Source organism: Haliaeetus albicilla, chromosome 1, assembly GCF_947461875.1.
Source record: "Haliaeetus albicilla chromosome 1, bHalAlb1.1, whole genome shotgun sequence".
Lineage (NCBI taxonomy): Eukaryota > Metazoa > Chordata > Aves > Accipitriformes > Accipitridae > Haliaeetus > Haliaeetus albicilla.
In genome coordinates this window covers 875021-902634 of record NC_091483.1, presented here as the reverse complement: position 1 = coordinate 902634, position 27614 = coordinate 875021, and positions in this window count along the sequence as shown.

Here is a 27614-nt window from a genome sequence, read left to right as displayed (position 1 = left end):
AGTCTGTTCACTGGGATCACACAAATGGAGCAGAGAAGAAAATTTGTCAAATTATCATCTTTGATAGCTCACCTAGAGCCATAACCACTCACTTGTCCACTCTGGAATTGTCTCCTTCCATTAAGATAAATTTTCCCTAATAGCCTCTATCATGGAATTATTTTGCCCTCACAGTCCATGATTCAAGTCCCCCACATCCTGTAAGGAAAACAGTTGTCTACACCCGACCTGCTTTACTGATCCGGCAGAACTACTGTAAGCAAGTCCGAAATTCTTGTTGTTGTTTTATTTGGAGACCTAGGGAAGATTATGGAGTAAAGCATCCTCAACTTGAGCCTCCAGGGGCACAATATTGATTCCTTCTAACCACAGCAAGTTACAAAACATCTGACATGTGCAGTTCTTGGTGGATCAGCTGCCTTGCCAAGTAAGCAAAGAGGAGATTAAATTAAATAATAGAACTCAAAATATGAAATATCCTCCACTGTTCCAGGATCTTTTTCCTCACTGGTTGCAAGTGAAGACAGAAAGATGATCCCCCCCACAGACTGCGCTTTGAGGGCTGGGTATGCAGCTGGCAGGTACTCAAGCCTATATTTAAAAGCATAGTGGGGGTGGAGGGGAACCAAGATGAGGGCAAAAGGGAGGGTTGCTGAGAAGGGTGGGCTATTTTGGGCCACAAAATGACTTCGTAATCAAGAAAGTGTTGGTTTTTTCCTGAGGAAATGGGAGGCGGGAGAAGAGGAATGGAGGAAGGGAAAGGTCTTAGAGTTCTTTCAAAGTAGTTAAAAAATTTAAAAAGAAAAAAAAAAACTTAAAATATGTGAAATCTAAAGACAAGACATCTTTTTAAAACCTAAGTTCTGCTAGTCCCTCTCTCAGCAGTGCATGGACAAGCTCTGTCACTGCAAACATAAACACTAGGTGAACAGAAAGGACAAGAGTAAAATGATTTTCCCCCTTGCAAAATGTATCTATTTCAGAACGTATTTTGAGCATGTCCACCACAGATTCACTGAGGGTCTACAAGTGGTCTGACAATTAACTAATTAGAACAAAAGTTATTGTACAGAAAACAGCATCCCTATCAGTCTTTTAAGACCTGATAAACCCCTAGCAAATATGTTAATTAAGAAGGACTAGGCCAACTGAAAGTGAGGATGGTATTTCACTTTTCAATATATTGCTAGGGTAGTAATTTTTTCTCTTTGTAACTGAAGTTCACTATAGATGCCTTCTTACTTATGTGATATATTAAAAAACATACTTTATTTCCTGACTAGCAGACCATACTGCCTTTATTAAAGATTATTCCTCTGACAATACCATTTTTTCACTCGTTTAACCTCCTTTTTGGAAAGTTACTTAAAGTGCATAAAGATTACTTAAAATATGGTTCACTAGATACCGCTCTCATAACTGTTACTGTATTTCCCCAAGAGACAGATGAGGGGAATGTTAAACTTAATGTAGTATACTGTACGGCAAAATGAACAGCATAACAATTAAGAAAGCCTTTACATTGTAAGAGAATCTTAAAATGGTCTCAAAAGGACTGGAAGAATGCCAGAAACCCTTCTAGTGAACAAGGTTGTCTTTAATAAAAAGTTGCCTAAAATTTGCCAACTTAGTCATAAGCCCATTCCTGCTTCTTCTAAACCAAGAGAGAATTAAAATCTGGGATAGAAAAATCACATTTAGCAGCAAATAATCAGAACAGCTTTTAAAAATGAGAAATATGTTAGTTACCTGATTGCCAGGCAGATCTGCATATACCAGTGGCCTTTATTCCCAACTCTACTGTCTTTCTGACCCATTTGCTTCACTTCCCTTCCTTTGATTTCTCATCTGTAAATAACATCACTGAATTATTTCACCTCCTTGACAGGGTGTTGTTAAAATGAATTAGTTAATGTCTGGAAAGTATTAGAAAGATAAAAAGCATTATAAAAGCACCAGCTACCATCTGAGAGCTACAGAAAGGCAAGAGACCCTTGTTATCATCAATCCAAGAGTCAGAACAGTAATGTTATAAAAAACAACACGTTGGAATTGCAAGGAAAAGAATAAGCAAGAACAGAGGAGGGAAACCCTGCAAAGGATCGATTCTTAGTTTACAGAGACTCTGGACACTGGCTTGCGTTCTCATTAAAGCTAGAAGAATCAGAAGTTCTGCCAGATACATAATGTAATATAAAAAGTATTTTAAAATAGAAGTCTTCCTTTCCACAAAATGCATTTTCCAAACCTCTTATTGTGCTATTCTCACTTACTCATTACAGCTCTCCATCCTGCTTGCTTATAAAAATGTACTCTCACTGGTTTTCTTTTTACCTTTCTTCTTAGTCTGGCCATCACAGTTCATTCTTGTCTATCTCTTGTATTACTAGGTCCCACATCAAGATTAAATCCAGATAAGATTTCCTGCCAAAACAGAAGTAAATTCCTTCATGGATCGGACCCGTGTACCCAGAGATGCAATGGGATTAAAAACAATAATCCTATAATTTCATTATTGCTCTAGAAAATACACTCCTTTAAGAATTTTTTTCATCTTCAAACTGGAGTTCAAAGGATGGGAATTCCACACTCTGCCTTTATTCACCAAAACCACAGCATGTGAAGTGGAGGCAATCTCAAAGATAAAGAACATGGGGGCAGTTTCCCCTAACAGTAAGTGGGAAGCCAAGTTTCAGATGCAGGACAGCAGTGTGAAAAGGACTATAACAACACGATAGTAGGACTGATGCTCCAGGGGCTCTCACTTTCAGTGATCCAATGGCAGATGTACCAGTACATGCACACAGCATTGCAAATTTTGCAAGTTCACAGCCAGTCTTGCAGCTTTTGATGTTTTCCTTAATTCTCCAAACTGCTGCTAAGACGCAGGATTTTTATTTCAGACAGTGAAATTTCTCACTCGTGCCAATATGGTGAACAATTTTGAAATGTTAATTCCAGCCAACGAAAAAGAGTAAAGGAACTAAGTTTATTATCTTTAATGCAGAGTTTTTCATGGTTATATGGCATACACGGATATATATACACATCCACAAACCTGCACCCAAACCAACCAGTCTCACATAGGCAAAGGAGATTTTTTTTCTTTCATTACCCAAGTATGTCAGGATGAAAGAAGAGAACAGCCAAGAATCATCACCTTCCACTTTTTTCACTGCAGCCTCAGTCTAATTTAATGGAACACAGAAATGTCTGATACTCTCAGATTGCATATCCTTTTAGTAATTAGTAGGCAGAAAGATGCATTTCAGGACAATGAAGGAGAGCTAGAAATCAATCTTGTAAAAATCAGCCAGTCTGTTTGGAAGTTTTGCCACCTCATCAAGGAAGAAAGGTTATGGGTATTTTATGCAAAGAAATGAAAAAGCAGTAGGAAAATTCTGGGAAATTTGTCCCAGAAATACTCTAAACAAGGCATATTGGTTGGGTTTTTTTCTTTTTACTAATGCCATAAGGAGAAAAGAGCTGTCCTTCATGGCTATATACTCAGATTTCCAACAACAAATAGGCAGTGGTAAATGAAAAGCATCTTTTGCACAACTTGATTGTTAAAAACTTTCAAGGGGTTTCCTCTGATTTTTTCCACTAGTGAAAGAGTACAAGCAAAAATAAAAGTAAGTACTCCTGTCTACACGTACACATGAATTTTACCCAAGCACAGTTTAAATCCACTTAAAATATACAGCATTTATTGTGTACTGGTGATGAATTGAACAAAATTTGGTGCATTACTAAATTCAGAACTTTATCAACATCCAAATATATTATTATAATAGGATACTTTTGCCAGCAAAATGTACAATCTGTCAAAAACTAGGCTTCTTTAAAAAGATTTAGTTTCCTTGAGCTCATTAGCATCACTTATGCTCCTATCCCTCCCCTTTTTTTCCTTTTCTAAAAACACCCCACAGTTCTTGTCAACCTTTGCCTGACTTTACATGATGTGTATTTAGCCAGGCTATGGTCAACCAAATCACCCTGTCTGCTTCCTTTAAATATTCATAAATTCAATTGGTATAATTTCTGCAGACTTCTCTACGTTGCTAGATTTGTAACAAATATCTGTGTATCAAAGGCTGAAAGAATTCACAATGTCTTGCTAAGACACATGCCTGTGAGTAGTCCTTGAAAAGGCTGGAAAGTACTCTACTCTGCTCTTGTGAAACTCCACCTGGAGTTTTGCATCCAGCTCTGGGGTCCCCAGTACAAAACAGACATCAACCTCTTGGAGCCGGTCCAGAGGAGGGCCATGGAAATCATCAGAGGGCTAGAACACCTCTCCTATGAGGAAAGGCTGAGGTTTGGGGTTGTTCAGCCCAGAGAAGAAACGGCTCCGGGAAGACCTCATTGCGGCCTTCCAATATATGAAGAGGGCTTATAAGAAAGACAGACTCGTTACCTGGGCCTGTAGTGACAGGACAAGGGGCAATGTTTTTACACTAAAAGAGGGTAGATTTAGATTAGATATTAAGAAGAAATTTTTACTATGAGGCTGGTGAGACAACACAACAGGTTTCCCACAGAAATTTGGATGCCCCATCATGGGAAGTGTTCAAGGTCAGGTTGGATGGGGCTTTGAGCAGCCTGGTCTAATGAAAGATGTCCCTGCCCATACGAAGGACGTTTGGACTAGATGATCTTTAAAGGTCCCTTCCAACCCAAACCATCCTATGTAATTTTACCACCTTCTGCACTGGCATCAAATACGTGCCTGCATCGTGTTCCCAGCAGGAAGTGGCCCATTCAGGGCCATCCCAAATATAGAGCAGAAATTCACTGAAAGTTTTTTTTCACAACTGCTTACTTTGTCCCATTTAGTAGGCAGCCACTGTCATTGCTCCCTTTAATGAAAAAGACCTCACTGGATGCAATCTTTAGCTCGGGTTAATCAGCCCAACTTCACTGAATTAAAACAGCCTATTTCAGAACGCAGCTCTTCTCATTCAAAAAAGATGAGTAATTCCATCTCCTAAGCAAACCAATAGAACTCACTAGGAGTCCTTTCAGCACAAGCTTTAAAGCAAATCAATAAATGACAGTATAGCACAAACCAACATATTCTGGGGAAAATATGTGCTCCCTTGTACAGATAGATGTACTAGATGTAGCTACAGGGATGTTCTGTTGTTTTCCCACCAGTATATTTGTGGTAGAAGTAGAGAAAGAGCTGTGATCTTCAAGGAGAAAGCAACAAACATGACCAAGCAACAGCCTTCCAGCATTAGCTCCAGAGGCACAATTATCCCAGAGGAGAAAAATCTGGAATTCATAAAAAGCATTAGCTACCAAATATGCGACCACAGAAATTGCCAACACCAACTATTTGACCACAGAATCCAGGATACTTTAACCACAGCCGTTCCCAATTTAAAGCCAGAAATATTAATGCAATATATCTAAAGTAGTCCAATATATCACATGGCAAATCCCAGCAAGGAAAGGGCTGCTTCCCTTGCCTTCCCCCACCTGGGAGCGGGTGGGCTGGGTAAGGCGTTGGCTGCCAGCGCATTCCTGGGGACTGGCAGCACGGGCTGTCTCGCTGGGGCTGAGCCCCGGCCAGCTGGCAGGAACAGCAGCCCACTTTCCGCTTCCCCCTCTTCTGAGTTCCTTTAGCTTTTTAGGAAATTATTTTGAAGTCCCTCCCTCTGCCCAGATTAGTCCTTGGCAGTCAGGAAAAAAAAAAAAAAATACACCAGAAGGAATAAGAAGGGACCGCTCTGATGACATGGCATTTTTAAACGTTTACAGCAAGAAATTGAGAAATCTGCCTTCAGAGAACAATCAGACATCAGATGTCAAAATCTATTTCATCTTATGTAATGGTCGAGGTAATCAGACAAACCTATTTCCTTTTAAATTCCATAGAGCAGCGTATTTAGGCCAGTTATTTTATTGTTTTAAACATACATGTATTTTTTAATAACATGGAAAAGCACCACCTGCATTGGGCCATTCCTCTTCAACTACAGGCAACCACGTAAGAGTCCAGACAAGACGGAACACATCACCTACTCAACATCTCACTTTCTCCTCTGACTTCCTCCCCTCAATACGCACTGAGGCCAGAGAGAGGAGCACACTGCATGCACAACAGAAGAAATACGTGAAATACCAACATCAAGTGTCGTGGAAGGATAAAAAACCATGAGGAACAGCGAGCACTCTAGGGTTGGGCTAGTCTGGGTGCAAAGTTCAGCTGTGTCTGGCTAAAGGACATGTGCCAGAGTTTCTGATCCACCTTATTAACCAGGCAATAACCCAAGCCAAGGAATTGCCACCAGGCTGCCAGGTCAGTCCCAGCACCTCTGTTCTCCCAAGGCCTTTGTGCTACCAGCTGGGGTATCGCGCTCCCAAATTTTTCTACCGAGCTCCAGCATTAGTGTGCATTGGAGGAAGCAGACGAAACACGCAGTGAGCACTATCAGCACGGCCCAGCTTTAACCCCAGGTTAAAATTAATTAATTCTGGTATATGAATCTTTGTACTTCAGTACAGACAAAATGGATTATTTTTTTTTTTAAGTAAAGCAAGTCTTCCTGCATAGCAGCTGTAGATAAATTATTCCAGCTGAGAAAGTCCAAAAGGTGAGATAAGCTTTACTGATCACAGTTCAATACCTATGAATAACGCCAGCCTTGTTTCCACCACCTTGTGGCAATTTAATTTCCCAAAAGAATCTATCTGCCCATGCAGTTTAACCACATGTGTAAGAATATCTGCAAAAGCAACACTCACTGACTCCCAATGCATTTACAGGAGCTGCCTTTGACATTCTGCAATTTTCCTGCTATGCAGTGAATCGGTTGCTTTCATATTCCTGTCTTGACAGGCAAAACAGATTTCTTTTTAAGATGCGTTAGTTCAATTTAGTTAATATAAAATACCTCAAAAACACCATTAGGATGCTAACACACGAGTATCTCCCTTTACTGACTGCTACCATTAAGATGAACGAACAAGTACCTGGTTTTTAATGCAGTCCTGTTGAAAACTTGAAATACAGAATCACTTTTCATGTTGACTGCAGAGATGAGATACATACTGATTCTTTAGCCCCATATCAGTAGTGAACGAGTAATTTATTCACGTAGCGTATGTTATCTTTTTCCTCTTCAGCGGCCTCACCTGAGAAAAGCATCACGGGAGACTGTCAGAAGGTGCCTGACAGTAGCGTTATGTTGAAGCACTTGAGATTTGCGGGACATTTTAGTTCATTCAGGCAGGGGAAGCTGACTGTGAAATGGCAACACAGGAATCTAAGGAGAAATGCACTCCATGCAAAAAAATGAAACGTAAAAGACATACCTTTTTCAACAGAGTACAATAAGCAGGCAATAACACAGAACTGCATACTGCCAGTGTAAGCCTGCAGAGACAAACATGTGACAACTAGCTCTGGTAACAGGCACTACAACTGGGATCAAATCATTCCAGTAGACACTATTAAATGACCCAGAGCTAACCCTTGACAAGGCAAGTGGAACTCACCATGAAAAATAAGCTGGTTTCTGGAAGAGGGATGGTCCTCTGCCATTACAGGCATTATTAAAAATCCAAAAACCTCTAAGAAAAATCAAATTAGGTAGAAAGATATACAGATTTCAAAGTCCAAATTACAAAAAATATGCTGTAGCCAGCATCATCAACTGCAAATTGCTCAGAATCTGGGGAAACAGATGCAAGAACTATGAAAAGTTCCACCACTTGGCTACAAAGTTAGCAAGGCCCAGCTTAACATGCACGGAGTTGACAAACCTGACAAGACCCACCGTCACCTCAAAACAATTATTCAGAGAAGACAGGATCTCAGAGAAAGATTACTGAACTATCAAGTTAGAAAACAATACAGGACATTCTTCCTTTTGATATTGGAAACAAGTATAGAAGCTAACATGGTGATAGAAAAAAATGCTCTTCTCTAAGAAAAATTGCAAGCACTAGAAGATGAATGGGTAAAGACTCAGGACTCCCATTAAGGAAGAGTATGTGTATCAGTCAACAGGAAATTGGAAAGATGTAATGTGTAGCCATCTCAAAGACAGAAGTAGCAACTGCTGCCCTGAAATGGGTGCTACCTTTTATCAACAGGACAAACTTACTGGAAAACAGGGACAGCAAAGCAATTCAGGCGAAAGCTGGCTACTTTTGCAAAGACTCAGGAAATCCTTGGAATGCAAAATATAGTTCAGAAGGTCTTTCCTCTTCATATCAGAGTGATCCTGATCTTAAGAAAAAGGTAGGCACATTATTATGAGAATTCCATATTGAGTAGAGGTCTCAACAGAATGAGTATATTTGCAGGTCACTGTCAGAAAATACAGGCATTTTCTTTCTAAAAAGATACAGAAGAATCAACAAAAAAAAAAAAAGTGCAAGGATTTGTTTCCTAACATGGAAGCATCTTCAAGATAAAGTTGATGCTTGTTAATTTTATAAAATAATTCTGCAAGTTTTTATTGCAAAAATCAAAACTTGTCATCATGTCCTTAGGAGAAACTCTTTCCCAGACTGCCACTTGGGTTCTGTACAGCTTCCACATCACTTCACCAGGAAATAAAACAGTTGCAAAGGGAAATAATTGCTACACAGAACACATTTATGATTTGAGAGAAAACGATGCAAAGGTACAAGTAAAAGTTGTATCAACGCTCCGAGTCCTCGCTCCTTCCAGCATCACCTTCCTTCAAGCTTCCCTGCTTCTTCCTTACCGCTGCAACACTTCTCCGTTACAGCTACAAACAAGTTTGGGCTACAGTGAAAAATCCCCATCACCAGGATTGCTCAAAAGTGAGTAATGAAAGCAAATGCAGCAAAGGGATACAGGCTGGCTACAGCAAACTTGAGGAGATTACCAGTATACCTGCTCCAGACGGTCAAAGAAAAGTTACATATGTTCCTTGAAGCAGCAAACTGCATAGGGACTTTTTTTTTTTTTTTCTCCTAATCTAGATCCGAATCTAGCAAGAGTATCAGATTTGCAGTTTGGAGGAAAGGCTGGGTTCTGGTAGACTGTACTAGCACTAGTCACACAGTAAAATTTTCTACAGTGCAAATAAAGGTATCACAGTTTGTCTTTAAATTCTGCTCTTTGTTAAATACTTGCAGCCAGAAAGCTGAGCATGCTTTCACTTACATACTAGAAAAAATATATAGCTCAGCTGTTATAATAGAGGAGTTGGAAGAGGTAAAATTCTCTGGTACCTCTGAAACATAGCAGTTGTTCTAACTAACAAAGGTTAATAAAAGCAAAATGCTTTTAAATATAAAAGCATTAGATTTATTGTCTTCATGCTGTGTGCCAGCTAACTTTATCATGCAGTCATGTAAGTATAAAATAACGATTTGCAGTTGCACCTTCTCAGATGATGAGGCAGAGGATCATGGCAAGGAACACAAGCAACTTTTGCTGAAAACAAAGACTCTACCTAATTGGCAAAGGATGAGCAAAACCTTTATAATGGAGTCGTCCAAACAAAACCTCTCAGCCTTTAAAACAATATGACAATGTAATAGCTTTTCCTCTCACAGTATTCCTATCAAAAAAAAAAAAAACAAACACTTGATTACTGAATAATAATTAATCCCAGGATCCCACCTGATGAGAGCGCCAAAATTGCCTGAACTTTTCCTCTCCAAAATTAACTGCAGAACAAGCAGTGCTGAAGTCCAGTTGTCCAGGATTTTTTATTGTTAAAACACTGTAAGTACTGTTTAATTCTCCCACTTTCTGAATAGCTGGCTAAGGTGATGGAAATCCCCCGTCATGTTTATCTGTTCCTGGATCCCTGTTATTAGTACTTGTAAATGCAAACCAGCATTATCACATTCTAAACACCTAAGTAAACTATCAGTGTCCCAGGAAAGCAACACGTATGCTACAGTCTACTGTGAAAAAATGATCATAATAGAAAAGACATGGGTCTCCTTTTATTTTTTTTTATTCCATCCCCGTCCCCCCCGTCCCCCCAGCTATTCACTTTTAACAAAGAGTCCTATGGAAAAGCCATTTTGGAATATCAATTAGAGAAAAAAAAAAGTAACATTGCTGAGCTGACATTTGGTTTCTATGCAGCTGGAGAAAGGAAAACATTCACCTGTGCACACTCAAAGAATCAAGAGCATATGTGTTTCAGTATTTTTATGTTTAGAAGGGGAGTTCAAGAAGAGGTGGGCTTAGAAAGAGACTACATTTAAAGAATGAAAGCAAGAAAGAGCAGTATGTTTGGAATAGGAAAATTTCTCTTTTAGAAGAGACAATTCTCCATGACCGCATATTACACATATTCAGACTAAAAAGTGGATTCTGCAAGGTGTTAAGTGTTCTGGCTTGGTTCCAACAAACTACTTAATCACGTACTTAACTTTAACTACATCCACAGTCCTGTCGGACATCAATTAAGCTGATCTTAAAAAGACTACTTGAAAATACTTGAAGTCACATGCTTGTTAACTCCTGTTGGATTGGAGCGAATCAGCAGCCTTGAAAGGCTCCTGTTATTTGAAAGGTAAAAGCAAAAGCTGTTAAGAGCTACAGCTGAGGGAAATTTAATTTGAAACGGTCTGCCTTCAAAACCAGGTTCCATGAAGTCTTTTATTTCTCATTAAGATTAAATATTCCAAAAACATTGGTCCCCCCATTCTCCTGTTACTAAGCACAACAGGAAAAAATAATAGCTCCCATTCTCTCTTCCCCCTCTCCTCCTTCCCCAATTCTCCATTATCTTTTTTTCTTTTTTTTCATTCTACAATTTTGGTTTTTATTCCTCAGTTTTGATAAATTACAAAGCAGCAAGGAGAAAAACTGATGGGATAAAATTTGTTTAATTCTATGATAGGAAAGAAGAAAAAAGAAAAAGTGACGAAGGCATTAAAATGTCTACACATTATATTTAAAGATCTGAAATTAAAAAAAAGTGTAGCTAACATGAAATATTTTTGTTTTAGGTGTGAGCATATGTGAGATTGCAATTTTCTGGTTTTTTGAAGCTGTCTTTGTAATCAGTTGGTACTAGTTTTAGATAAAATAGCACTCTGAGATACCAAAGGTCTAGAATAAACAGCAGCAGCACAAGAACTGCAAATGCAAGTGCAACAAGGAAGCGAAGTTTATCTGACTCAGCCCAGAGAATCCTACTTCCCACCAACCAGTGCCCCTTTCTCCTAAAACTGTGCTTTATATTGCTGCAAGACAGCTGGCACAGAAACCACCCCCTAAAAGTCGATATGCTGGCTCTTCAACTTTTGTTTCTACATCTCAATGAAGTAGGGGGGTCTGCATAGCTGCGATCCCACCACACAGTCAGTGCACACCCCATAGCAGCCAATGCTCCGGGAGCGAGAGTTCTCGGAATCTCCTAAAGATGTTCCCAGTGCCAGGCAAAAGGTCTGCTGGGTCTATGGGTGAATTTTGAACTGTAGGTTATTAACAATTCAGAGTCTAAAAAAAGACAAAGAATAAGTAGCATTGGAAGTCAGTTGGAGCTCAATAATTTAAGGGCTTCACCTGTAGGAACTAGAACAGGAAAAGAAAAATTTCTTTTCACTCCATTCTATTGCTCAGTTTCCACTTCCAGGTATTTCTCTTCCTCACAAGTTGTGTGCTATCAGCTACTTTAACATGGGGACATGCTACTTACTGTGGACTACATCCTGGAGCATTCTGCGTGGCTTTTCCCCCTGCAAGCAGCATCATGAATAAAACATCGCAACGACACAGAGAGTAACTGGACTCAGACCACAGCTGACTTTCTAAATTACAATGAAAAGAGAAAACATAACTCCAGTGCTTTCACAGTCACAAACTACTCTAGATGGAAAGGTCTAGCAGAAGATGGTGTATGACATTACAATCCCGATGTGGAATTTAACTAGCGCAGCAACTGTTTCTACCAATGGAAATTCAACCTCCCTGAGAACCCAGCATTAGCCCCAGATGCTTGCTTGCTCCTCACATTGGATATGGAAGACACTGCAGTTACCTCCCAGAACATGGAGCTGTCCTCCACAACCCCTCTCAGTATTTTTGTCAGTGTCAACATTGCTTTGGAAATTTAGGAAGCCTCTGCACATCTGTGGTAAAAGCACTGGATTCAGCTTTAGGCTTTAAAAAGAAAAATTTTTAAAAAAAAAAATCACTCTGAATAATGTTATGTGGCTCTGAAGCACAATGAATAGACAGTATTTAATCAGAAAAGCATGAAAAAGCAAGACACTGTTTTAATGCAAATAGGCATGATTAACCTAAGCTAAAATAATTCGAGCACAATGCTAAATAGTATAACTTTATACATTGGGGATAGTTGAATCTTTTTCACCTAGACTTGGCTTCTTGGCATATACAACCAAATGTTGTATAAACTTTCCTAAAGAAACAGAAAAACTTAATAGTTGCTTATTCCTAAGCTGCTTCCCTGAGCCACCTATTTCCAGGAGAAATTCTGTGTCAGATACAAAAGAAACAATAGCTTTAGGGTCCTGTGTAAAGCAAATGCATTTTACATCCACTATCAGCATACTGCCTGCCAATGTTTTCCAGCTGAAGCATTCTATCAAGAAATGTTTTGAGTAGACAGACCCAGCCATTAACATGACAGAAAACATTTGAGAACTGAATACATTTAAATTAAGTTTCTGTACTTTCCACTATTTTGAAACCCTTTTTTTGGAACCTATTCTTAATCATAGCTGCACTGTTTCCTCATATTAGTACTAAGTTTCAAGATGACAACCTCTAATTACTATAAACCTCTGCTTCATTTTTTTGCTTATCTTTTTAATATCAACCCCTGATGTCAAATTATTACCTGTTCTTACTATTAAAAATCCATCCTTCCTAATTGCAGATGAAAACTTAAAAATATAACATGATTGCAAACTAAAAGTATTAAATCATACTAAAGAAGACAAGGGAGACAAACTAGTAAGAAAAATAATCTAATACTAAGCCAGCCCTCTGACTCCTGGGACAAAAGTGTTTTTGTTTTTTGGTTTTTTTTTTTTTTTTAATACTGTGTGGGATTGACAATTCTGAGCTATATCAATAGAGAAATTACAAAAAGATCTGGTATAAAATTCTAGCATTACATTTACTGTCTTGCCAGCTCTTTTTAAATTGGCAATTACATAAAACCATTTATATTGGTGCAGTGTATCAAAGCACGAGATAATGAAACAATCTAACTTTCTTGTGTATTTTAAGTCTATGCTGATTTCTGATTTTTTCTATCAGCAAGCTATGAAAGTTTGATCATTTCCACCAGTCCTACGTAGCTTACTAAGCTTGTTCTTTGTATTGTTTTGTTTTTCTAAAATCTTCTCAATACTAATTTCTACACAGGCAGCTGATAAAGAACAAAGTTTCAGGGGCAAAACAAAGGAGGGTAATAACTAGCCTTAGCTATTTTCCACAACTACATTTGTGCATCAATTCCTGCATCTGCACTGTACCCCCTTATTTTCTGTTTTGACTCAATTATCAAAAACCATATTGTGTGCAATTCAAAGTAGCTGGATTTTTTCTGTCTAACAGAAGATGGTCCCAGAGAAGCTGAAGGACGCTGCATTGGACTTTCAGTATTCGTTGCTATCACTTGCAGATCTACACAGCCATAACGCACATTCACTTCAGCCACCGCAGAAGTACTGAAGCTTTTCAGAAGCACCTTTCATCCATCTGTAAAGTCCCACACATTATCGTAAGTGATGAAATATTTTGATTGCAATGGTAAAAGCCAATAGTTGCATCTTACTTATGACTATACAAACCTCAGCCATTTCATAGCAGAAAGGTTAAATATCAGTGCAAAAGTCTAGATCATCACACTGCTTTCTTTTTGACGCCCATGTAGAAGTATCATCCCTTCTCTCACTGCTTACTTGTTAATCAAAGTCGAGAAATGCAAAAGCAAGGCTAGAAAAGCAAGGCTAGAATATTTCCTGGAATATTGCCTTTTTTTGAATTAGGTTACATCATTTACATGTTTAATCTCTTCCTGGCTAGAAGAGTTTATAGCCCTCTCTCATACTATTAATATGCTACACCCCTGCAATGCTTACCTGCTCATTAGCGCACTAAAACCAAGATTCTCAACCTGGGCAACATTCCCAGCAACAGACTGGGGGGGGGGGGGGGGTTGGAAGGAATAAGCCCCCTCATTCCCCAGCCTGTGGGCTGATTGCAATGCAGCATTGCAGCAGCCAGTACCACAATCCTGAGGGTTGCCGTACCCACTGCTTCCCACTGTGAGTGTTGTGGAGTAGCCAGAAAACACACATTGTCAGGGGTCTGCTGGCACAATCCTGGCTGCTCCTTGACTGACGCCTACTCTGGCCCCCTGGCTGTCTTGAACAATTTAATATAGGTAAACCCTGCAGCGAGATTATATCGGTGCATGAAGAGGACTACTGAACCTGTGTATGGATCAGGGAGAAGCTCCTACATAACACTGTATGAGACAGGCTGTAGTCAAGGTCTTGCAAGGCTGAGTTCATTTATATGAACCCGTACACAGAAAAAGTTTTAAAGGATGTATCCAGCAGCAAACCAGAAACAACTACTGGACTTTCCCCTGTACCTTCTTATCCATCTAGACTACAGACACGTATTGAACTATCCACTGTCTTTTCAAATACTTTTAGTCTCCGCAAGAAACGTGAAGCTCATACTCTTCTCTTCCACAAAGCTCCTGCATTATCTTTCTTGAATGATCCAGTTATGACAACCCTACCGCTTTTACGATTCATTCCTTGTATTCATTTCTTGTTCTGTCAGATAGTTTTAGCAGCTGACTACTTGACTTGGTTAAGTGATCCGTGCTTATTTAGGATGCAAAAGTCGCTCCTCTATTGTAAGTTAAAATGGCTGCCAAGATTATTTCTGACACTATCAATTCTTCATCAGAATGTACAAACAGCCCTATTTAATTTCTTCCACTATGACAGAATGACAGTTTTGATACTGGCGTGTTGAGCACTCAAATCCCCAGCTGTAAGAGCTGCACCAAACACATAGCCATTCACCTACACTTGCACAGGGAAGTAAGGCACAGCACCTCCAGCAAGCTCTTTATCCAGGCTCAAGAAGCAAACGTCAGTTCCAAATCCCAGACAACGCGCTAATAAAATATGACCTACACTGCAACAGTTTTCCAAAGACTCTTAAACCCACCCTCCTCTCCATAGCAGCCTGAGAAAGGCTAGTGCACAGCACAGATAAACAGTCAATTCTGGAATTACTGCCACAGAGCACTCACTCTGCATGGCTGGCATATTTTCTGTGTTGCTTGCAAAGCAGCAGGCATCTCCCTTTGTTGCCGATGCAGATTGTTTCCAATCTCTCAGCATGTCTTTCTCAACCACTTGCTCCTGAAACTTAAAAGGAAAACAGTGCACACTTAATTTGAAAAATGCTTTGCAGATTTCGTAGCTGAAGGGGTTGGGTAGGTTGGAGGGGGTAAAAGAAACTGTTTCACAGTGTTATTGAGGCCATGTGTGACGGGCTAAACAAAGCCTTCAGGCAATTCTGTCACAAGTTATTTTCACTTTTTACAATTTGCACAACCAAGTGGGTGGCCATATGTCTATCCCTTATCCTTGTTTTTCAACAAATGAAATCAGGAGGATTTTAATTTTTTTACTAGTTTAGCTCATAGCAGCTATGCCTTTATTGTTTTCAGATTGATTATGTGCAACTGAACAAGTTTCCTCATTAAACACAAAAGCAGATGATCATGCTGATGAAGCTCCTTGTAGTAGTAGATTACTTCTGTGTATCAGGCTATATTTGTCTTTCATTCTGCTAAGAAAAAGGTCATGCACTGTCTTACACACATCACGGAACCAGAGTGTATATGCAGAGCCAAAACACCAGCCTTTGTCTAAGATATTCAATCAAAAATAAACAGAATGTGAACAAAGTTGACAGTAAAAATAACAAGCAAGTCTCATTCCTCTCTGCTTTTCACACTGAAGCAAAGGTCAAAATTGAGATAAACATAAATAGGGGGTTTTTTCCCATAATGAAGCATAGTAGAGGACAAGGCTAGGGCTGTCTTCACAGTCTATACAGACTAAGCAGAAAGGTTACACAACAAAAGTATTCGTCTCGATGGCATACGCAGTGATGGGACTGTACTCCAAATAGGAGATTTGGGGAAAAGAGCCTCAGGGAGACATAAGAAAGCTTCATGTCTCCAGTCTGTCTCACAGCTCAATCTTAAAATGTTTTTTTTCCTTCTGCCTGCTGATTAACAGTATTATCTTTTCCATTTCTGAGCATGTTGAAGGTGCAGAAGCACGTATTTAACACAGCGATCAAGTTCTCCCTGAGAGTCAGGAGTGGACCTTTATAATCTTATGGTTTCATTGCTTTACTCATCTTCTCTGATTTAAGCTGCTCAGCATTTCTGAGTGAACAGAGGACACCATTTTTTCCTCATTCTAAAGCAGTTAGCCTACACAGAAAAGCAACTGTTTGGGAATAAAAGCAATAAATTCATATACATTTTTAATATCTGCTATAAAGAATTTCCAACAATGGAAAGTGGAAAGACAGTTCTTTCAAACTGTTCAGCATATCTATGAGATATTAAATTGGAGTTCTGGTAAAACAATCACTTATCCTATTCCCCATTTAACTGAAAGCTAGTCAAGCCGTACTCTGGGATAAGTATTGAGAATACCATTCTTCAGAAAGGGGTCAGTTCATGCAACAGAGTTCAGCCCCAGCATATTAGAAAGGTTTTGGATTGTAGTGTTACTCCCAGGGAGACTGCCTTCTGGAAATTGATATTCCAGCATGGCAATCACTTTACCTCAAAAAGTCTTTACTGAGTGAGCAATAAATATATATACATATGTCAGGGAACAAAGAAGGAACTTGGGTTGTTTGCTTCTCTTTCTCTACCCTGGTTCTACATTTTCCACCAACTTACCCAAATTCCATTCTCTTTCCATGCTTCTCAGTCCCCATCTCTTTTTAAGTTCTTTACCACGGCAATGCCACTCTTACTTTCCCTCCAGAATATAACTCCCACTCCAAGCACCCATCCTGCCCAGGATTTCTTTTTGTGCCCTAGTCTTGTTCCTCAACTTAACATAAGATCTTCAACTCCCCACACCCCCTTCATTTAATCTTTATTTCCTAAATGCTAACTATCATCTCTACCCTTAACTGAATTTCTTAAACCGTTCCAAGACAATAGTCCTTTGTAGTTCTTAAAATACTGTAACCAACCTCTAACACAGTGACGGTTTTTTCCCAGTGCAGACCTTTTTTTCCAAGATTTCCCACTATTTAAAATAGGTTATGCTTTTTTTTAAATCAGTGCATTACACTGAAAACATATAGCTGTTCTCTGAAAGTCATTACCACTTTGATCATCTTGAGCCCGCAACACACAAATCAAGTCACACAATTTTACTTGCTTTTGACTGCTCTCACATTCTCTTAATTTGCCATCAGCCTCTACAACGTATTTTTGACCTAATATTGCTGCTTCCATCAGAGAGAAAATGTATATATTTGCATATGTATGTATGCATATAATTATACACATATATGTTCAAATATATAAAGTAAAACCCAAGTAAACTCAATGTTGTCAGTAATTCTTTCTAAAATTAAAGGTGCAAAAAATCAGTTTGTCCTTTCTTTCCAAGTCAAACTCCCAATCCACAATTTTGATTTGAGAGGTACTTAATTAGAAAAGCTGAGACCCAAGAGGTGGTTTCACTATGCATCTATGTATCAGAGAAATTAATTTGTTTTCATAATCAACTAGAGAGTGATGAATAAAATACCCTTACTTTTTCATCCATAAACCTCATGTTCTTGGATAACTGGGTAGTCCTTTACGTTCAGTAAAGACGTCTGATTGTGTTCTAATTCCTAGGAACACCAAAGTTGAACGGCAACACAGCCGTACCTCCTCTGTGTTTGAGGAAACTCAAATCTGATGTGAAAGGTGCAGGCCAGGGCTACCAGGACTATCAGAAGAACAAAGAACTTATTCTTAATGCTGGGATAAAAAGAATTTAGTTTGTCTAGCCTTTTCCAAAAAAGGCTGAGATAGCATTACACGCGCATACCGTCACAGAGTAAATATCAACAAGGGCAGAGAACTGCTGAAGCCGAAGATCAATGCTGATGTAAAAGCAAATACAGGCAGGCCGTGAACACATTTGCCTGGAAACGAGACTACACCATTTGAGAACAGCGTACTGATGGAGAAGTGCCTGTTACTGGCTGCATCGCCTCCCCAGAGGCAAAACCTCTCCAAGCCTGCAGCCTGCTCCTCAGTCCCCATCCCTCCTTCACTCAGACTACATAACCCCCAGCACACATCCCCGCTCCTGCTCTGACCGTACAATGCGGTTTGCATCCAAGTAAAGAGGAGCAAGGACTTGTCACAGTCTGCCCTCAGGGCACGGGCAGAGCACACACAGCAGGACCAGGACTATCAGGCACGCACTGCTCACTGCAGCTACCCAGAGTCGCGGCAACAGAAGTACTTTCAAATCATCTCGCAGGGATTTCCCAAAGGGAATCGTATGCCTCTCATGCCATAGGACCGGATCTGATGGGCCAAAGGGGTGTCTTCCCATCCTCCAACTGCTCCATGTTTTGTCAAATCTCTCCTTTATTTTACCTTTCTCATTAAATAAGAAAAAAATGCCAATATTCAGGAACATTCTCTGGTTCAAATACAACTTGGCAAGGCTCATGAAGGATGATGATTGACATTTCCGAACAATCATCTTGAAATTTTACGAGCTCAGTTAGGATGTGAGACCAGGTGCGTTTCCTATTCTGAAATTTTAACTGGTTAAGTTTTACTACTACCAACAAAGTTAGAGATTCATATAAGGGTACTTTGAAGAAGAACTGATACTTCTGATTTCAAAAACGTCCTCAATTTGTCTGACTCCTTGGCATAGCTGGAATCTATTAAATTTTTAAACTTGAAACCTCAGCTGATTTTATTTTATGAAGACTTCAGAAGTTAGGTATTTGTGCTTGGTTTGTATTTGGTTACTATCAGTATGAAGCAGTTGTCGACCCTCTCTGTCTGAAGCATCATGGTAACCATGACTTTAAATTAGGAATTATTTTAAGTATATCTCTATTACTTAGATGTATGAAGTATACCTGTTTGGAGATAATCCTTGTTTATGGAGCACAAGTCTTATGATAAAATTTATATTTTACTGCTTCATTTATCACTTTAAATCTGATCCTGTTTTCTAAGAGAGTGCGATGAGAAGAGGTAAGGACTACAAAGGATGCTAAGTTTACCATAAATTAATAGTACTTATTTCATAATGAACTGTGCCATTTGCAAAAACCCCACCCAAAAACACTAAAGAAGAAATACCCTAAATTACCCTTACCTGCTGTGAGAGACTGAATTGTTATCTCAAGCTATTTGTGTCAAAGATTGAGAGACCGGACTGTCATCTCAAGCCATTCATCTCAAGGATTGTTTGCTGTGATGAGCCACTTATCCCAGAGATAACTTGTTTAAGCAGGGCACGCCTCTGTCCAAAAGGACGATTATCAGGCCACTGAGGCATCCAGGGAAGGAGGCAGGCCAGAGCCAGCAAAGAATGAGGAGACTACCATTCTCGTGGAAACTGTAGTCTTTGAGATAAGGTACACCGGTTTCTGGTGTTGATCACGTAAAGGTCATGTGATAGATGAAACCTGCAGCCTGTGAACAGTGCGTGAACAGTACGAATGTGCATGCATCATCGGACTATGCCCTCTAAAAAAAACGTGGAGACAAGCAGTGGTGTGCACCCATCATCGAAGAATTGAGGACTGAGGACCAACAGGACACCGCTGGATCCACAGTGGTGACTATTCTTGCAACTCTGTCCCGACTGCTTGCTTGATTTCTGCCTTTTCTTCCATTCTATCCTATCGCTACTATTTTCTACTTTTGATAATAAAAGCTCTTTTGGGTATACGGCATTTGACCTCGTTTGTGTCGTAATCTCGCTCTTGGGATCATATTGAAACCTTCCCCAACATTGGATCAGGACACCTGCTACCTATTAAAAATAACTGATGTACTGCTACTGCCTGATATTTGTAAGGAAGAATTATTCCTGTCTTGATATGTTCATTGGTTGCATGTGCTTACCTATATTCTTCCAACCCTAGGGTAGTTCCCATTGTCCCAGTTCTGCATTTAGCAAAGCCAGCAGTACTTCTGCCACTGCTTTCAGGAAGACCCAAATTGAGCCTTTATATTTCAACATAACCACATGAAATCTGCTTAGCATGAAATGTACTTACTATCTGAGATCTTTACGTTCCAAGAAATTTCTTAGCATAATAAATTTGAAATCCATTGGGTTTAAGTGTTTGGAAATCATCTGCTAGTATATATAGCAAGTTCACTATATTCATACTTTCATTATCTATGTAGAGCTAAGGAATCCCGTTTACAAAAGGTTCTATTCTATAAGCTTGTTAAAAGTTAATATCCACCAAAACACCGTCTCTTCATTTCACTAGCTCTTTATAGTCATTTATCAAAGAAAGTAAGTTCCAGGCTTTTTATGAGAGACACTTTTTTATATAAGACTCAATCTTGTTCCCTGTGAAACACTCACACAGGACTGAGTCACAACAAGTGATGTAAATAGAAATGAGATCAACAACAACAAAATGGATTTGGTTTGACCAAGTCTCCAGTTTCCACACTTTGGATTCATCACATCCTAAAACAGGTGCCCAAAATGAGTGGAATCAACTTTCCTATGGAAACACTTATCAAAAGGAAGGGATACATGGGCTAACTTTTCAATGGGTAAGGTAATTGGAAATTATTTCCTCCTCAGAGACAGTTCACTACATCATTATTCATGTTGTACAGGGCTTTACACTAGAAAAATGCATTGACAGAGTTGGATGCTGCTCAAAGCAGGTATACCTCAGAGATCACAATTTGACCTGTAGTCTATTTTTTCTTCTTCCGTCAGTGGACAGCAAATTAATAAAACAATGACATAATATATGAAGTGGCGGCTTTTATTTAAACAGGTACCCAGAAAGACACAATTCAGGATTCATAGGAAGCCCACCTACCAGCAAATATGTGCATATAAACCGCCTTCATCCTTAAGACTCAGGCCCTGCAGCATGCACTCAAGCCTACAGGAGACAAACTGCAGTTTGGTCCAGAACCTGTACACCTCATTCTGTATTTTATGTACAAATTATTCTCCTGTTTGCCTTTTGTCCTCTCCATGGAGCAATCTCCTGCCTCTTCCTTTCCTTAATAACCCCAAACCAATGTGGCATAAGAGAAAGAAACAATTTCCCAAAGCAGATAGATAACAGATAAGTAATATGTCATTAAGACTTAACTCCTCCCAGGAAATTAGCAAGCAATAGATGATGATCATAAGGATCTGGGTAACACCACCACCTTCTCAAGAGATAAGTCCATTAAGCAAGTACATTGCTGATTACTTCCATTCTGCTTTGACTTAATGAACCAACTATTCCTGGCAAGGAGCACGGAAAGGATCTAATTTAAGTATTACTATCCTTTTACATTTTACTTGATCATTACATCAGAATAAGCATTTTACTTTTGTTTCACATTACCCCAGTGGACCATGGCACAAAGAAAGATGAAGTCAAATGAGAAATAAATAGTTTAAATTTATATACCAACAAATCACGCTATATTTCAGTAAATGTATGAGAGACTTGGGAGTTTCCTTCACCCTGAGCAGCTGTAACTATAAAAGAGCAGTGATGCAACATTCATTAATAAAACCTTCTTAGAAACCTCCTCTTATGGACAGATTCAGCATCTGCAAGAGACACCCATGACACACATTTTGCTGTGCTTCCCTTTTTCCATTCACATTTGATATATACTGAAAATATGTTATTGAATAGGTATGAATATACCATGCTTCCAAACTCTTTCTCCTAAGTAAAACATACATATATGTATGTTATAAACATATAATAATATAAACATCTAACAAAGATAATACAGTGAAGTATGGCATAGATACTGCAGCAAAGGAAATGCATTACATTATGTATGTCCTCTGGAGAACTCAGCTTAAAAGTAACTTGGGAAACAACAAATAATTGGCCAGGACATTCAACAGTGATGTGAAGGAATTTCTCATTGCCCCGTTTACAATATCTGCGGCAAGAAATGGTAGTGGGTCCTCTGTAAGGGCCCAACGTTTTAAGTGGTATTCAGCGTAGCATATAAATTTAAACTGAGGAATTTACAATGGGCAACAACTCATCTGGCCAGTTCACACTTCAGATTAATATCTGTAAAATCGAGACCAACATAATATGCCAAGTGGTGGTGAGATAGCTAAAAGCCAAGAAGGTAAAGAAAATCAGGAAAGGACACAGCGTTCCTCAGCCTAGCTAACCTAGATAACATCTTCCAGACATTAGCATGAAATTAAACAGAGAGAGAGGCTGAATTACTTCCAGTGTACAGATATTGCCCTGGTGAAATGTGACAGGTGACCTACAACATAAAAAATGCACTTAACTGTAAAAACTAGAAAGTGAAGCTAAAAATGAGAAAAATAAGAGCTGTTCTTGGATATGTAGTAAAAGACACACTGACATAATAAATGGGAGGAGAAGGAACAAAAAAGCACCCACCCCATCCAAACATGAATGAGCTCAATAACATTCAAAACAATATCATTTATTAGAAAATCATCTGCCACAATGCCTGAAGCAAAAGTTTTGTTTTGCAGTTTATTCCATCATTCCTCCAAACTCAGGGCCTTGACTACATTAGTCAGAACTTTTTAAAAATTACTTCTTTGCCTTACAGTCTTTCAGCTCCACCAATGCCGAAGTCTGCTGCCACAGTCAGTACATCAAACACTGCAGTGTTCCCATCCGCTCTGCACAAGAAGAGAGCCCAAGATGATGAAGAAGGAGTTGTGCCAGTTGCCTGATGTCTGAGAAGGATGTTCTCAACCAAGCAAGTGGCACAAACTCTGCCTTTGTTCAAACAGGACTGAAGAGGAAAATGGCAGAAATTAACTTTAATAATAGGGAGGGATGAGGAGAAATGTTAGGCTGTGCACACATTCAATCCAAGCAACAACAACTATAGGTGTGGTTTAAAAATTTATGTTTGCTCTTTAATAAAGGATTTGTACTGTATTTATGGCTCTCAGTGAATTCTGTGTCCAAAAGGGACGCACGAGATGATTAAAAATTAGTTGGTTTTTTTTTACTTCTCCTGTAGCAGTGCCAGTAGGAGAGGTAATAAAGGCAGTTCCCTAGCCTTCAGGCATTGCACAGAAGGAGGATATATACTTATGCAGTCAAACTTCAGTTATTTAATTCAGGGCCTAAGACATGAAGCTAGGCTGCTTTTAATAAAACATGGAGAGAGATGAGCTCTTAACATCAGTATTGGACTCCTCCCTTTTTCTACTGAGCACATAGACAGTCTGGATGACATAAACATCCTCTGTAATACAGATGCAGGACTCGAGTATAAAAGCCACGCCAAGAAGTCATAGTACCAACTACCCTTCATTTTTTGAATCACACCACCAGGAGTAAAAAGTAAAATCTATTTCATTTATCATTATACATGAAAACCCCTATAAGTACATAGGAAGAGCAATTGTATTTTGTAACGTTGCTCTCCATCTGGAAGTAAAACAGAGGCTGGTGTAAGACAAACAAGGGAAACAGAGGAAACGCAGAAAAAACTGAGGAATCTGAAGCCAAATTTTCAACCATTACATACGATCATACCACTCAGTGACATTTTACAGAATGGCAATCACATGCTGGAATGCAACTGAATACAAGCTGTGCAATATGTAACTGCCCAACAGATTAGCTGCTATGGCCAATTATGCTCATACTCTTAGCCCAAAATATGTTACAGATCCAACTGAATGGCACTGTAAACCAGAAGAGCATTAACCTGGGGTTTTTGGCAAGTTTACAGTTCTCAGACACAAGGACTTATGTAGGATTTTTTTTTTGGGGGGGGGGGGGGTTGTTTGGTTGGTTGGTTTTGGGTTTTTTTGCTATTTTCACTACTACCCATAAAGTTCACTACAGTAGCCATCCAAGAATCCAGGATTACTACCATATTAACAATACAGAATATGGCTCTAAGAGTGCATTGTACTGGATAAGGTACCAACAGAGAACCAAAGATGATCATCTTCCTCCCAGAAACGGTGACAGACAAAAAAATGTGTGAAAATATTTTTTCTTAAATGTCTGAAATATGTTTAAATAAGTTTAAATATGTTGCATAGTATTCAGAATGCACATACAATACAACATACTACAGTTACAACTGATCTAGTTTTACTACATACTCCTTACCCGTATGTTCGTAACTGTGCTTAAACTGGAAAGAGAAAAAATTAGCGAGTAAAAATAGGAATAAAGAAATAGTAACAGAACCGGGCAGAGAATGAAAATGGAGCATGAACAAACCCAGTTCACATGAGAACAAAAGGCAAGGACAAAAGGACAAAGGTTTTTTTTCCAAACTCGATATATGTTTACTGCTCTACTGTTAGCCTTCTGAAATAGGCATGCTACTTTGCAAACAGAAGTCAGTCCACATGATCATTTTGCTTATAAATCCAAAATTTAAAATCTGTTTTAGAGTACAGCTCCTTCTTTCGTTACGGAGACTTCATGCCAACAAGAAAAAAATCATGTAAAGTCCACACCAGAAATGATGAAGACAGCATAAACTGTTTGTAAGATCAATTTATCCTTAGAAACTTACACAATCATGGAAAAATGGGGGGGGGGGGGAGGTATTTAGAAGAATCAGTTTTAGGATACTACTCTCTGTACTACTACTATCTTAATTTAAATTATTCTGCCTTGATACCACCTCCTGAGAAAATAAAAAAGGACATAGAAATCATACAGTAAAAACTAATGTTGGATGTAATCTATTTACTGGGACACAATACAAATGTCTGATTTATTCTCTTGATTTACTGTCTTAAGGAGACTGGATTGGTTATTTTTCCACTCAAAAGACTATGGCATTAATCCTGTTGAGTTGAATCAGAGAAAACGGAAGCCCTCCATGAGTTCCAATTCCATTTACTTTTCTTGTAGTATTCTGTTTCAGGGACAAGTAAAAAGAAAAGTGTCAGACATACAAGTTCCTCCACATGTTTTTAATTTGGCACAAAATGGTGTATTTCACCAACAGAAAATTTTCACTTCTACCTGTATGAATTTAATACTCTTTCTTCACTGCACCGAAATCAAAGTCAGTGATTCTAACCACTGTTAAATGTGTTGGAATAGAGACAGAGGGACTCTCGTGGAGTGAAGTAATCACATAAAACATTTGGTGCTCTCCTCCACTTCGAAAGCTAGAATCCCTTTGGAAGAAGTCCTAAGGAAGCCTGAATCCTGAGGCTTGTTTATTTAAACAAGAGGGTGTTCTGAAGCGCCTTTTAATTTGTATCAGAATTGTCTCTAAGGTTTTAGAGATGCTCAAAATACAGAAACTACACAATACATAAGAAATACTTACTTCTTCTTGTAAAGAAATGAGAAAAGAAGACAACCCAGACAATAGGACTTGCAGCTGAAGCTACTACTCACATTCTTTAGAACCTGAATAAGGAACTCCTACCTTTAGTCATATCAGAAGACTATTTTCCTGACTCTGTGAGCAAAAGGAAATACCATCAGTGGTACAGATAGTCAAAAGGAGTTCCTGAACACTGTAGTTTTGTCAAGAGTCCCTCTCAAGATCAGACACTGTCCACATTACACCTGCACAAACAGTGATGCTTTGGCAGTTCTTGTATACCTGAGCTATAAAAGTCTCTTCCAGATCTGGGATGATGGGATTTCTCTAGTGCTTACTCCATGAGCAAAGTCCACACACACTACCCCCCTCCATGGTTCTCCAATAAAAGAAGATGGAAGATGACAAAAATAATTTATTTTTTAAAGGAGAAGTCCCTTTCTCACTTGCCTAGTATCAATGCCAAAAGGGGTTTTTTTCCTTCAATAAGAATATTCAATATTCCATAATATTAAAAGCTTTTGGACAGATTGAGCTAGATTTGACAGTGTATAGTTCTGAGAGTATCTCAATATCCTTTGAGAAAAAAATAGCTTTTAGTGCTGAGCATTGCTATAGATGAAGTAATTTACAAATAGAACACTTAAAACCCAGGAAAAGCATCTTCGTGCAAAAACACTTTGCCTCATCCACCCTTTCTGAAAAGCAACAGTGATCTACAGATGGAAAAAAAATGCATTGTTTTTAAAAAGATGTTTTTGAAAGTATATTGCACACATCTGTCAGTGACTGCAGAACCAATACATAGAAAGTGCTCCTACACGCATCTTTTGCAGAAGGAGCACTCTGGAAAACAGCTGGGGAAGACATCTAGGAGTGATATGAAAGTATTTTTCATTTACTTTATTTTTTCCAGATGACCCAGTAGCAGAACCTCAGCATGTACCAGTCTGAGAATTTTGGAATGGTTTAGATGGTAACAGATCAGTGAATATAGCTGACAGTAAATGTTGATGGGGTGCGCTGCTTTTGGTGCTATGTCTGGAAGAGGAAGAACTTCACACTGTAATAAAAGAAGAATGGGAATCTTAAATAATCAAAGGTACAGAAGAAGCTGACTTGGCTGTATGTTTTGTGGCAGCCCATTTCTGAACTGTTTGAGCAGGCAGATCTAAGTTTATTTTACTGACATTCTTGAGTGCTTATTATGTCACTCAAACAGCTGCTATCTCTTAGCATAACTCTATTAACCTTAGTTTGATGACAATGATTTTAATGTTATGGTTAGGTCAATGAAATAGGCTTGGGAATTCCTCCTGCTTTACCAGACAATTATCTTGTTTTGCCCTTCCACGTCTCCAAGCTTCAGTCTGCACATTTCTCAATCCTAATCTGTGTCCACCTCATCCATTTGGAACCATTTAGCTATGGTGGAGCCAGGGCATGCAATCTGACCTCACAGTGCTACACAACTGCACACCCATCAAGGCTTGTGGCGTAATCTACCAAGTTATTCCCAACTTACACAAATAAAAGTGAAAATAGGATCAGGTCAAAGATGACAGTAAATTCTTATATTAAACAATAATTTGAAAAGTTAAATAAAAGCATCAAATTAAAAAGTTGCCTCACTTAGAATTAAGGTAGAACTATTCTCCTATAGACATAAACACTTAGAAATAGGAGAAACATCCACCTTTACTATATCTAGATTAAACCCAGAATGCTGGCAAATAAACTGGTGACCAGTACTATAGGAGCATAGTACCTGCTCTATCAGTGCTCCTTCTTACAGAGGAGTCAAAATAGTTTCAATTTAAAAATACGCATTTTTGGTAAAAATTCTTGGTAAAAATTTGGTTAAAATTATGCAATTTCATTTGGCAAATTCCAAAAAAGAAAAAAAAAGTAGTATATAAATGAAAACTTAGCACAGCATTTTCAAACTTGAATGCTTGAGGCAAGACATATAATAAGATATCTAATAGTTAGAGATGTTAGCATCTCTCCAAGTTACTTAAGTTTAAGAATTTG